At 46.3% G+C, this 12,801-nt stretch overlaps 1 protein-coding gene across 4 annotated transcripts in view; it reads right to left on the reverse strand.

Annotated features, from left to right (window-relative positions):
• Positions 1–12,801, reverse strand: part of CNOT6 (CCR4-NOT transcription complex subunit 6) — a 350,905-nt gene that overhangs the window by 73,220 nt on the left and 264,884 nt on the right. The window lies entirely within an intron of this gene.

A 12,801-nucleotide genomic window follows, 5' to 3' on the forward strand; every position in this document is an offset into this window, starting at 1 on the left:
CAGTAGCCCCAGGTACCTGTCAAGCGACTCGTGCGTCGAGGCACCCGTCCTCGTGTCTAGCCTCCGGATCAATTCAGGGAGCACGCCTCACCAGCCGTCAGCAGGTGCAATGCAGACCACCAGGCAGTATCGTGAAGGGAGGGCAGTCAGGCCCACACTCAGAGGATCCGCGGCGTTCTGTGAGCAAATAGCGCTGTCAATGGCAAGGGGGCCTCACGCAATTGCAGCAGCCCCATCCCCTGGTCGCTGAAGTCGGCGGTCGAGGCTGGCGGGCCGCGTCACGCAGCTCCGGGTCAATGGCGGCGATGGGGAGAAGCTCGGCTGTCAGCGAGGCCGAGGCAGCAGGCGTCCCGGCAGGAGCAGGTCGCACGCCAGGCCGGTAAAGCTGCGCCTGGGAGGAGACCAAACGTAGGATCGGTGGTTCCGCTCACCCACTCGGTCTGCACAGTGTCCCGGCTCAGAGGGGTGAGGCAGGCAAGGGGGCCGTGTGGCCTGGTCGCCTTGTGGCAGGCCTCGGAGTCGCGTAGCTGCAGTGGCCGGACTCTCTCCCCAGCGAGCTCCAGGGCCGGCGCCGGGCAAACTGCAGGAGCTCGTATCTTCGGCGCCGAGACTCGCAGCCGCCCCAAACTTCGACCGAGTGCAGGGTGCACTCTCCTGATGCAGGAACCGGGCTTCTGGGGGTAACACGGCACCCCGTGGCAGCGGATTAGTGTAGGATCAATGTCCAAGGAGCGGGAGCTGCAGGTCTAGGCAGCCATTCCGCAAGCGCGCCCTCTAGCGCCCCCATGTAGAGCTATTTCTGCAACTGTTTGCGGTTGGGGAAAAAATACTGGCAACTCAATAGATTGGTTGAGGTGGAAAGGTGAAATGACCTTAGGCAGAAACTTTGGATTTGTTTTAAGAACCACTTTATTGTGATGAAGTTGTATAAATGGTTCTTGAATTGTTTATGCTTGAATCTCACTTACTCTTCTGAGTGAGGTAACAGCTACTAAAAAGCAACTTTCCATGTAAGGAACTGTAATTCACACTTATGTAACGGTTCGAAATGAGGACCCATAAGTCTTGAGAACAACATTTACATTTCACACTGGAGAGGGTGGTATTCTGGGAGGAATTATTCTTTTGAGTCCTTCCATAAACTCTTTGATTGCAGGTACTCTAAACAATGACAACTGTTGTCTGTTTTTGAAGATATGCTGCTATAGCAGCAAGATGTAACCGGATTGAGGAGTACGCCAAGATAGACCTTTGCGGATGTAACAGGTAGCATATGATGTTTTGTATGGAAACATCTAAGGGGTTGATGTTATTTGTGCAATATACAAAAAACCTTTTCCACTTTGCTGCATAACATGCTCTAGTGGTAGGGCGTCTTGCTTCTTTTATGACATTCATGCAATCAGGTGGTAAATTTAGATATCCAAATTCTAAGACCTCAGGAGCCAAATCGCTAGATTGAGCTGCATTGGGTCTGGATGCATAATCTCTCCATGGTTCTGTGTCAGTAGATGTGGGGAGAGTTTTAGTTTGTGATGTGGTACTACTGAGAGCTCTAGTAGCGTGGTGTACCAGGGTGTTCTCGCCCACGGTGGTGCTATGAGAATCAATGTGAGAGAATGTTGCTGTAGCTTGCGTACCACTAATGGAATTAGTGGGAGAGATGGAGAAGCGTACGCAAATTTGTATGACCAGTTCATCCACACCACATTGCCTTTGGATAATGGGTGTGGGTATCTGGCGGCGAAGCTTGGGCATTTGGAGTTGTGGTTTGTAGCAAACAGCTCTATCTCTGGTTGACCCCACTTTTGGAAAAATGGCTGAAGCACTTGATGATGAAGTTCCCATTTGTGTATCCGTTGTCTGACGACTTAACAGATCTGCAACTTGATTGTGAACACCTGGTAGATGTTCTGCTAATAGAAAAATGTTCTGAGGAATGGCCCACCTCCATATGCTCTGCGCCAGCCGGGAGAGCTGTAGGGAGTGTGTTCCTCCTTGTTTTTGAATGTAGTACATTGCTGTCATATTGTCCGTCCAGACTAGTACAGCTTTGTTTGATGGGTAATGCTGAAACTATTTTAGAGCTAGAAAAATCACTAGTAACTCCAGATGATTTATGTGGAGTAGTTTTTGTTGCATTGTCCATGTACCCTGTACTGTGCATCTTTGTAAATGCGCTCTCCATCCTGTGAGAGATGTGTCTGTGGTTATTTATGGAAAAAGGTTCTATAAACGGCCGGCCCTTGGAAAGGTTTTTGGTGTTCCACCATTGCAGAGAGCGATAGGTCTGGTCGTCTACCACCACCAGATCTGTTATTTGTTGCTGAGCCTGATTCCACTGACTTGCCAAGCACTCTTGTATGGGGCGCATTTGTAGTCTTGTATATGGTACTAAGAAAATGCAAGATGCCTTCATTCCTATTAGTTGCATGAACACTCGCGCTGGTAGTGAGTGTTGTGGCTGGAATCTTTTCATAAGATCCTGCATACTTTGTATTCTTGTTTGGTTGGGGCACGCTATTGCCTTGGAGGTATCTATTGTAGCACCTAGATACAGCGGAGACAGGGGCGGTTGGAGATGTGACTTCTTTTGATTTACTGTGAATCCCAGTTTGTGTAGCAGGCATATTGTTTGATGTGTGTGCTGTACACATTGGTTGTATGACTTGGATTTTATTAAACAGTTGTCCAGATATGGGAAGACATGAATGTTGTCCCTTCTTAAATGTGCTGCTACTACTGCTAGACACTTTGTGAACACTCGAGGTGCTGTAGTTACTCCGAAAGGGAGTACCTTGAAATGGTAGTGTTGACCTTCTAGAATGAACCTTAGGTACTTTCTGTGCGATTTATGGATGGGAATGTGGTAGTAGGCGTCCTTGAGATCTAATGTGGCAAGGAAGTCACCCTTCTTAAGCAACGGTAGAACCTGTTGTAGTGTGACCATATGAAAGTTGTCTGATAGATTTAAAATAGGTCTGAGGGACCCGTCCTTTTTGGGTATGAGAAAGTATAGAGAATATACTCCTGTGTTTTGATGTTTTGGGACTGGTTCTATTGCATTTGTTTGCAGTAGAGATGCCACCTCTTGTCTTAGCAATATGAGGTGTTCTTGTGACATGGGACGCTGCCTGGGTGGTATTGTTGGGGGAGTGGAAGTGAGCTCCAGGCAATAACCTGACTGAATTATTTGTCTTACCCACCTGTCTGTGGTGATGGAGTTCCAGACAGGTAGGAACTGTTGTAACCTCCCCCGACAGGAGTGGAATGGTCTGGGGGAAGGAAGGCAAATCACTGTTTGAGAGTAGAGGCGTTGCGATTGTTTCCTCTACCTCTGCCCTTATTGTTGTTTCCTCTATACCCTCCTCTATAATATCCTTTACTGGGCGAGGTTTGGTTGGGCGCTTTGTAAGAAGGAGGTATTGTCGGTTTGGAAACCCTTAGAGGCGCCCCTATAAGAGGAGCGACGAAAGGAAGGTCTATGAGCTCGTGTTTGTAAAGCTCCCATGGATTTTGCCGTGTCTATCTTTTTTCATCTTTTCTAGTGCACTATCGACTGATGGACCAAAAAAATGTTGGTCAAATGGCAGGTTTAAGATACTAGCTTGTACTTCTGGTTTGAAACCAGAGATGCGTAGCCATGCAGGTCTACGCAACAATACCCCTGTATTTATTGCTCTAGAGGCTGTGTCTGCTGTGTCTAGTGCACAGCGTATGGAGGTATTTGTAATAACCTTGCCTTCCTGTATTAGGTCAGAAGCCCTGGTTTTATATTGTTCTGGCAAGTGTTGCATGAGTGACTAACATCATAATAAGCTCTAGCATATCTTGCTAACAAAGCTTGAGTGTTATCAATACTCCAGACATTGGCTGCTTGTGAAATGGTGCGTTTTCCCGAAGCATCTAAAAGCTTAGACTCTTTGTCAGGTGGTGGAGCCTCCCCTGTTTGTGCGAGTTAGCACTTTTTCTCGCATTTGACACGACTAGTGAGTCCAATGGCAACTGTCCTTTAATGTATGCCGGATCAGTTGGAGCCGCTTTGTACTTCTTTTCTAGTCTGGGGTTAGTTACCCTGGCCCTAACTGTGTCTTTAAATATTTTGGGTGCATGTCTTACCACCCCACTAAGTATTGTAAGTGTGGTTGTGGTCTTATGTGACAACATTAGTGTGTCCGTTAGGAAGTCTTCTTCCACTGTATCTGGTGTAAGTCTACTCCATGGAAAGTGGCTGCTCTATGAATGAGCTGCGTAAACCCAATAGTGTCATCTGGGGGAGATGGTCTAGACGGGTATACATCGTCTTGTGGGAGATCTGGAGCATTATAATCTTCCCATGGGTCACCTGATGGCCCAGGAATATCATCTGGGTCATTAATGTTGTCTATGTGATGTTCACTCTCTACCGCTTGTGAGTAGCTATCCCCATCATCCTCATCTTGTGGTATAAGACTATGTGTACTAGATGGTGAATGTACAGCAGAAATATCTATTGGTATTTCTACTTCTGGTGAAAGAATCCTTATGGGTGAAGTTTGAGCATGCTTTTTTAGAGGATCTGGCGGTGGTTTAGGATAGTCCATTTTCCGCTTTTCAGGCACTGAAGTGATATGTCCAGTCTTTGGATTAATATGAAGTCTTTTGCTTTGGGTCAGGTTTGAAAAGCTCTTCTACTGGAAAATCCTTTTTCGGCGCCAATTTGGTTTGGGGCCGAAATGCTTATCTTTAACAGTGTCTATTGTCTTTGGAGCAGGTTTTGGTTTCGGTTCCGAAGACTTTTTCCTAGGATCCGTGCTCTTTGGATCTAGAGCCTTTGTTCCCGGAGTACGTTTGGACTCATCTACCTGCGGAGCCGAAGTATGTTTCGAAACCATCTTCGGGTCCACTTTTTTCAGAACCGGGGTGGTTTTCGGTTCGGTAGCTTTGGGAACCTCTTTCGGTGCCGAACTCGCTTTCGGCTTGACCGCTTTCGCTACCGAAGGATGCTTTGGTGCAGGTGTTAATTTTGGCTTAAGGACCTTCTGCTTTTCGGGACCGACAGATTGACTCGAGCCAGAGTCAACTGGAGGCTTTTTTATATTCTTCGCTGCCGAGCCAGAAGGCGGGGTGTTGGAAGGTTTTGGTCGGTGTGCACCTGGACCCGAAGGAGGAGGTGGACCCGAAGGTGGAGGTGGAACCGAAGCCTGTTCCGGTATGGTGGGGTGAACAGGGTCGACGTCTGTACTCACGACCTGTAGACCAGCTGGAAGATTGTCATCTTTGGATTAATCCTCGACTCCAGAAGCTGAATCCTCAGCTTCGGAAGAGATGTCTTCGTGCTGCTGTTCTTCGGCATCTACTTCAATCGGAGCCTCGTCTATGATGAGGTCTGGTGTCGGTGAAGATGACTGGGCCATTACTCTTCGAGCCCGATGGTCCCTGATCGTTTTCTTGGACCGAAACGAAGCGCAGGCCTCACAGTCTCGACTCTCGTGCTCTGGAGACAAGCACAGATTGCAAACCTCATGAAGATCGGTGTGAGCAAATTTGTGTCCACACCGAGGGCACTTCTTGAATGGTGTTCTTTCCATGAATGATGGAATCGAGAAGTGAAGTCTTTCTTCGATGCTGGTAACCGGAATCACTGTCGAAGACAATGCCGATGGTATTATGATTGATTTATGAATTCGAAAAGAGATCGGTTAAGGGACCGAACAATGAACAGATCCGAGCCCGATGGCGGAAAAAACAATCTGAAGATGGAGTCGATGCCCATGCGCACTACGATCTAAGGGAGGAGTCATCCAACAGACAAAGACTCTTCCAAGACAACAACAAAGTGTAATCATCCGGGCCCACCACCAGATGGTGATCTAATGCAATAGTGTGTGGTCTGCAGCCCATATGACTCGAACATATGCTTTCAAAGAGGATTAAGTTGCTTCCAACTTTGCTTGGAACCCTAATCACATAAAATATTTAGGTTTACATTTCACTCCTTCCATCCCAGCAACACTTTCATATATAGACAAGCATTTGCAATGCATTAGGTCTCGCATTTTTGAAACTTTGACCTATTGGTATTGTACATGACAATGCCTTTTATTATTGCAGATTTTTTAAACACATAAATAAAAGTCATTGTCATTTACAATGCCAATAGCTCAAAATCTCACAAATGCGAGACCTATTGCAATGCAAATGCTTGTTTAAATTAGCTGTCCATTTTAGCCATTTTAAACCAAGGAAGAACTCCAAACATGGAACAGTTCAGTCGCTGGTAACATGCACACACACATTACACTGCCCGTGCACGGCGGATGCTACCTTCACGATGGGCCATGCACTATTTTAAATTATTTTGGTTCAAGCTGTGTTCTGATTGGTCGGCCAGTCTCTGTCGAGTCACTAGTACATCAGAGAAAACACAAGGGGAATCCCAGATTTTATAACGATATAGGCCACAAACACGGGCGCCCACAAATAGAAATCATGGGTGTTACAGACAATTGGACAACTTAATGTTGCTTATTTAGAGCGAATGAAGGCCGGTCTTGTCAGAAATCTGCAGGTAACGCACAAATTCCTACAGCAGATGCTCAACACGCTGAGTTATCTTACTGTTGTAAAAACAATCGGATGCGTTTTAAAGTATGTTTTTGTCTGTTATAAGATGACAGTTCTTTAATCAGTGTGGAAGTCTGTACGTCGGTCATTCCTGGACACGAAAAGCCATCCGGACAGTTAGTACAGTCCAGGCTCCGACGAGACTCTACATTATTTTTGTTGTAGCAGGGACGTCTCAAACAAGAAGCGCTGCAGAAGAAAGGTGTGGGGCCTGCCTGAGACTGGACTGCACAGCCAGGGTGGTGAAGATGGTCGTCGGGTGTTGGAATGTGTCTTCAGCAGAGCACCAGACGGGCCACTTGACTCCTAAAACACCCCTACAGCCCGGCACTGCTAAAAGGTTTTCTAGGCAAAAGCCTTGTTTTGTAATCACGTTGTCGCCCGGCTTTAGAATCGATGTTCTGTACTCGGGCCGCCTAATGAGCGATCCTCTGGGGCTTCCGCAGCCGGAACACAAAACGTCTGTTGGTTAATAATGCCTTCAAGAGGTGCCGGGCACCGGCACTATATGGGTCTCCGCGTTCAAACACTGAGCCTGCTCCAGTGGCATACTGTGTGGTCCTTGTACCGGCTTTGCCTGCAGGGACTCGGCCATGTCACGTACCTCCTGTGGGGCACAGTCCAACCACGCTGCCCGCTGCGTAGAGTCTAGTCCTGGTGGCTGCTCTTGTCGCACAAGGTCCCCAAAACTCTGCCTGTCTCAGTAGGGCAGGATGCAGTGCAACACCTTCTCCTGCTGCAGGCTGTCCCTGCTATCATGCCAGGTGCTCTTGTTGCTCAATGCCCTCACGCCGTCCCCGCTCCAGGAGAGAAAATCCAGTTGCTGTGAATTCTACATTGCCAGATCCACTCAGTGTGCTGGGTGCCCTCTGGTGGTGCAGCCAGCTCCCAGTTACTGTGCTGGTTTACAGTTGCCCTCGAGCCCCTCTTTAGCCCCTCACATGCGACATGAAAACTCTTCCCATATAGTCAAAATAAAAAACAACACCATAATAACTATACATGGGTAAGATTTATCAAGCGCCTCAGAAAGGGTTGGCTAGCGCCAGGGCTTTAAGTGGGCTGGGTCCTGCCGGTGCTCAGCACCAACAGTTCTTAAAAGCAGATCCGAGATGGCCCCTACCGGGCTCTCCATTTTTACCTTCAAGGTGGGAAAAAACTAATAAGCTCAACTCTGCAATAGTACCATCTGTCACTGTTTTCGATGTAACTTCAAAAAGATTCATTTCTCAGTTTTATATACGGCAAACATGAGCACCAGTTACATTATACAAGGAAATATTCATGTCTTGAATCACAGGATGTTGAGCCCATGTGAGGCTCCAACCTGCTTTCTCAGCTCAAAGGTGGGCAGCTCTAGCCTTAGGCCACATCCTCTCCCACAAGAAGGGAAGCATTCTCAATATTATATACAATAAAGTCATAACTGTTGTTTATTTATCCTATGCCATTTACAACCATTGACAAAACCAATAGTCCTGGCTTGTGGCAGGTGTGATGTTACTTATTGTATTAGATATATAGATGCAATGACAGAAGTAGCAAACTACCAGTGGGCGGTACACTACGCTAAGCACAGATTTTTAGCTTATGTGTTTTAAGCCACGCGCTTTATTATTTATTTAAGAGTTTTATATAGCGCTGGCTAGACCTGGAGGCATCAGAGCGCTTTACATAGGGAACAGTGAGTTGCAATTTACGAAAAATTACTACATTAGTTACACAAAGTTACATAGAAAGACAAGAGTAACTAGAGAATGGCAAATGTTTCTAAAACCATGGAAACAACTGCCATACCACATGCCAGTCAGAGGCTGTGCCCCTATGAGAGACCCCCACAGTTTTTTCATCCCACTTAAAGCCCTGGTTGGCGCTATATAAATGCTACAACTGTGGTCCAGCACCAGCTCTCTGCTCTGCCTGCTGGAGAAGTGCAGAGTCCAATCACTGCACAGGTTCAGTGATCCACCAGCTTGAGTAGTCACCATGCCTACCTAAGTGGTGCACGGTCCATTCTCGGTGCCTGGCAGAGTGTGGCTGTTCCAATAGCAGAGTCGCAGAGCCTGCTTAAAAGGCCCAACGCCCAAACACCGAGCATGCACCCGTGCAGAGTGCCCAATCGCTGGGCCTACTCCACTGAGTGACGTCATAGTCCTGGTAGTCATCAGCAGATAGAAGGCCCCCCTCTCGACTCTCACTCAGATGTTCTCAATGCCTCCCGTGGATCGGGGCCTCTTAGAAGATAGGGCCCTGCCCAACCCTTCCCTGGCTGTGTTGGTTTGTTGACATGACAATCGATGCAGACAAAGGCCAGTGCGTCCAGATGTGCTTTACTGGGATGTTTGGGCCTGATCCTATGAAGGTCTGTAGGTCCACCACTGGTGCCCCGTCCCAGGGCATTGCCGGGAGGCAGTCTGGATGTAGGCATGTTGTTTTAGGATGGCGCTCAGTGGCATTGGAGTCTTGAACGTGGCACAGGGCGCTTCTTACCAGTTTCCCTCTCCTCCGAGGTGCAGTGACCCTGCTGCCTACGACGAGGCCAGTCCTGCAATGACCCGAGGTTTCAGCGCAATCTCAGCATAGTATTTGTCAAGATCAGTGCTTGATGTGCGCTTCCACGTGTTTTGCGGTCGATGAGTCAGGGTTTCCGCCCATGAGGAGCTGATCGCTGCATGACATAACACTCAAGGTCCACATATTTTGGGGGAGAATGATACGTCCTGAAACAGTTAGTTTAAACCAGCACCGGCCCCAGTGGCCCTGGTCCGCAATCTTCGGAATAACGTCCCTGGTGCCAGGCGCTGCACGTGGCATTAATACGGCCTATAAGCGCTTAACGTTCTCCGTACCAGGGCCGTCCAAGAGCACATTGTAAAGTCTTTCATCCAGCAACATCGCCGCAGGCCCAGATTGAGGCATTCATCCAGGTGGAAGGCACCCCCCCCCTCCCCCTGGGGAAGGGGGGTCCAGGAGCCACCAGTCTGGCAGCAAACATACCAAGAGAGGTGCAACTCAGGGCTTTAATTGGGATCAGAAAAGCGGGGAGTCTTTGATGGGGCGTGGACACAGGCATCTCGAACAATGCTGTATAAGGGGCGAGGGCTATAAAACGAAGGCTGTGGCATAAATCAAGTGAGGTAGGATCCTCGTACTCACAAATTCATCATCTGACTCAGCATTTCTAACAGAAAACAGCAGCAATACAATGACTACCATAAGCAGTAAAAAACACTTAACAAGCCGCATGTTTATTTCTGTGAGGTAATAAGTGCTATATAAATGGCACTTTCGGAACTGCAGTGGGGATAAAGTACTAAAGAATTTCAGCAGAGCATAAACACTACCCAAAACGCGAGGTTAAGGCTAAAATGACACAGGGCCTGGGACTGGAGGAGAAAAGCAGCCTTTCTCCTTTCGATGAGAAAGGCACCTTCACTTGTGCTCACTCCACACCGGGCCTGCAGCCAAGCATGACAAAAACATGTATTGAACTGACATCTTGCGATGAGACAAAGCACCTAGAATGAAGCGTCTAAGTGTTTGAACTTAATACATTTTCACAATAGTAAGGCAAGATAAATCTATTAAACTCCTAGTTGTAAGCCCTACTCCAAGATTGTGATTGTGAGTTTTGTCTAGCGCTGCCTTCAGCACAGGGCTGCTTCCGGGTGCTTGGACTTCTCGGCTTGGATATTGATGCAATGCTTGGCTCGGTGTCTGTGTACGAAACCTTTCAACTTCACACCTCCAATGTTGTAGACAGCTAAAGAAAGGGCTGCCCAGTGCGGACTGGACAGCTCAGTGGAATAATGTACCCGCGGCAGAGACCTGCGTGTATACCTTTCAGTTTGTGCTAGGTACGTAGTCTATTATGGCTTTGTTACCTGGGGTCGTGAAGGGGAATCGAATTTAACTTTCTAAAGAAAGTAGGAAAGTAACATTGAGCTGAGTTGCTTGCTGAAACAAGCGCTCGCCTTTGCGGGAAGGTATCCGCTGTTTATTTTTGCATTGCGCTTTCACTGAAAGTGAAAGTGAGATGCAAAAATAAACACGCAGCGGCCTGTCTCCTTTTGGGACGGCCCATCTGGACTGCATATCACGGCTTGTTTAGATAACACAACTCTTGGGATAAGAAACTGCTTCATGACAGCGATGAAGCAGGCGGTCCAGTCCGGATGGGCCGGACCAAAAGGGAAAAGGGAGGCAATGCAAACAGCTCATTTCCAATGGCAGGCCACCATTTAGCATAAATGGTGACGCCAGCCAATAGAAATGAGGGTCTGGGCTTAAAGCCCCCTTCTGAAATCTCCTTCGTCACAAGAGGTCTCGCAGAGCGAGCAGCACGTTGCGCTGCAATGCTACGCAAGACCTAATAAATGTGTACAAAGAATCTCTACATTGACTGCTAAGTGGCATTGGTTATACATATCTTGGTTAACATTCCAGTGCCCTTTCCTTCAAAATGTTATAATAAGAAACTCTTATCTTCATTTCTTTGGAACAACAGGAAATGTTGCATGTCATTATCAAAATTTTCAAGACCCAAATCGGAGGGTGGAATTAACTTTACTGACTTTTCGGCCTACTAAAAATCGTTTTTACTCCGCCAATCTTCAAGATGGCTCTCTGAGTCACTTTTAATTTATCCTTTGTGTGTGAAACTTAAAACCTTCTTTTATCAAGCCGTAATCATTTCAAGAATATTTATCTTTCACCCACAAACCTCAACCTACCCGTATACTTAAATACACTTGCAAGAAACTAGATCCTAATGCCTCGTCACTCCTTACAAATGTATATTTTTTTCTTGGTTCCACACTATAGCATAACAAGATGTTACTGATACGTGGCAAGCCTTTGTACTGGAAGTCTTGGAGACAAGAGGGTTTAATTTGGGAGCTTTTTGTACAAGTTGAGGTCATGCCTTTTCCGCCAGCTACCTGGCTCTTTAATCTGCCCACTTCCTTTCAGTCTAAATACAAACTTCTGCAGCTAACTCTCCAGACTGCTTACGCCCAACTTCTAACCCCTAACACCAACATCTTTTCTCCTGTGAATGGGCTACATGATCTTCTCACCCATCCTAAGGCCTCTGTTATTTATAAATGTTTGCGCTCCTCGATAGGAAAAAATAATAAAGTAGAGCTCTCCTGGGAACAGGGTTTAGAGGTGTGTTGGTCTACATCTTTGTGGAATAAGATCTGGACTATAATCAGGGAATCCTCTGAAGCAGCAAACACCACACAAACACTCTTTTTTAAAATGTATAACAGACTTCTGCTATCATACTGGAATTCCTGATACTTGCTGGACGTGCTCCTCCCCATTTGCTGATTTAAACTACTTACTTTTCATATGCTTGCATGTTCATAAATTCTGGAAGAGTGTTTGGTCTCAAATTCACTCAAACTGTGGTCCCAGAATCCCTTTCTCCAACACCCATTTATTTCTAGGGAGTTTATCTCCAGCTTGGGTTAGTTGCAATTCCAATACAAAATTTATAGACCTTTTGTTGGCAGTTGATTTCCAGCAAATAACCAAAAATTGGAAAGATGTCACCAAATTATCTTATCCAGCTTGGTGGTATGCCATCTGTTATAACCACAGACTAGATCCAGCCTTTGTACACCCTATTCATATGGCCTGGAAACGTTTGATTTTATGGTCACATCGTTCATATATGCTAGTGCGAAGCGCTCCTTTTCCCTACCCCTGTTCAACAATAAGTTCCTCAAGCTCCTCGACTTGCCACGTTAACTATATATCAACCTGTCCATAATTAATATATTTTCTGTATGACATGTATTATCTCGTGGTATACACCAATTTAACCCTTCCTTTGTTTTTTTTCTATCATCCTTCAAGCCATGCCAGTCTAATATCTACACCGTATAATTGTTTCCTATGTTCTAACTTAATTTTTGTCTGACTATATTATGTACCTTTATCCTAAATTTCTTCAACAAACTTACCTTTGAATTTGAGATAAGTGTATAGAGGAACAGCAGAAACTATTTAAATAGCTAACCTTTCTTTTAAAGGAAACTACCATTAGACAAGCAGTGCTACAACAATTATTTCCAAGCTGCATAAGTACCAGACCTTTTGAAAGCAAAATGCAAAAGATAGCTCATTACCAGTTTCAAATTAACAAAGCAGCAATCTAGAACATAATGTCTTTCTGCCAATGGAGAA

Source organism: Lissotriton helveticus, chromosome 7 (genome assembly GCF_964261635.1).
Source record: "Lissotriton helveticus chromosome 7, aLisHel1.1, whole genome shotgun sequence".
Lineage (NCBI taxonomy): Eukaryota > Metazoa > Chordata > Amphibia > Caudata > Salamandridae > Lissotriton > Lissotriton helveticus.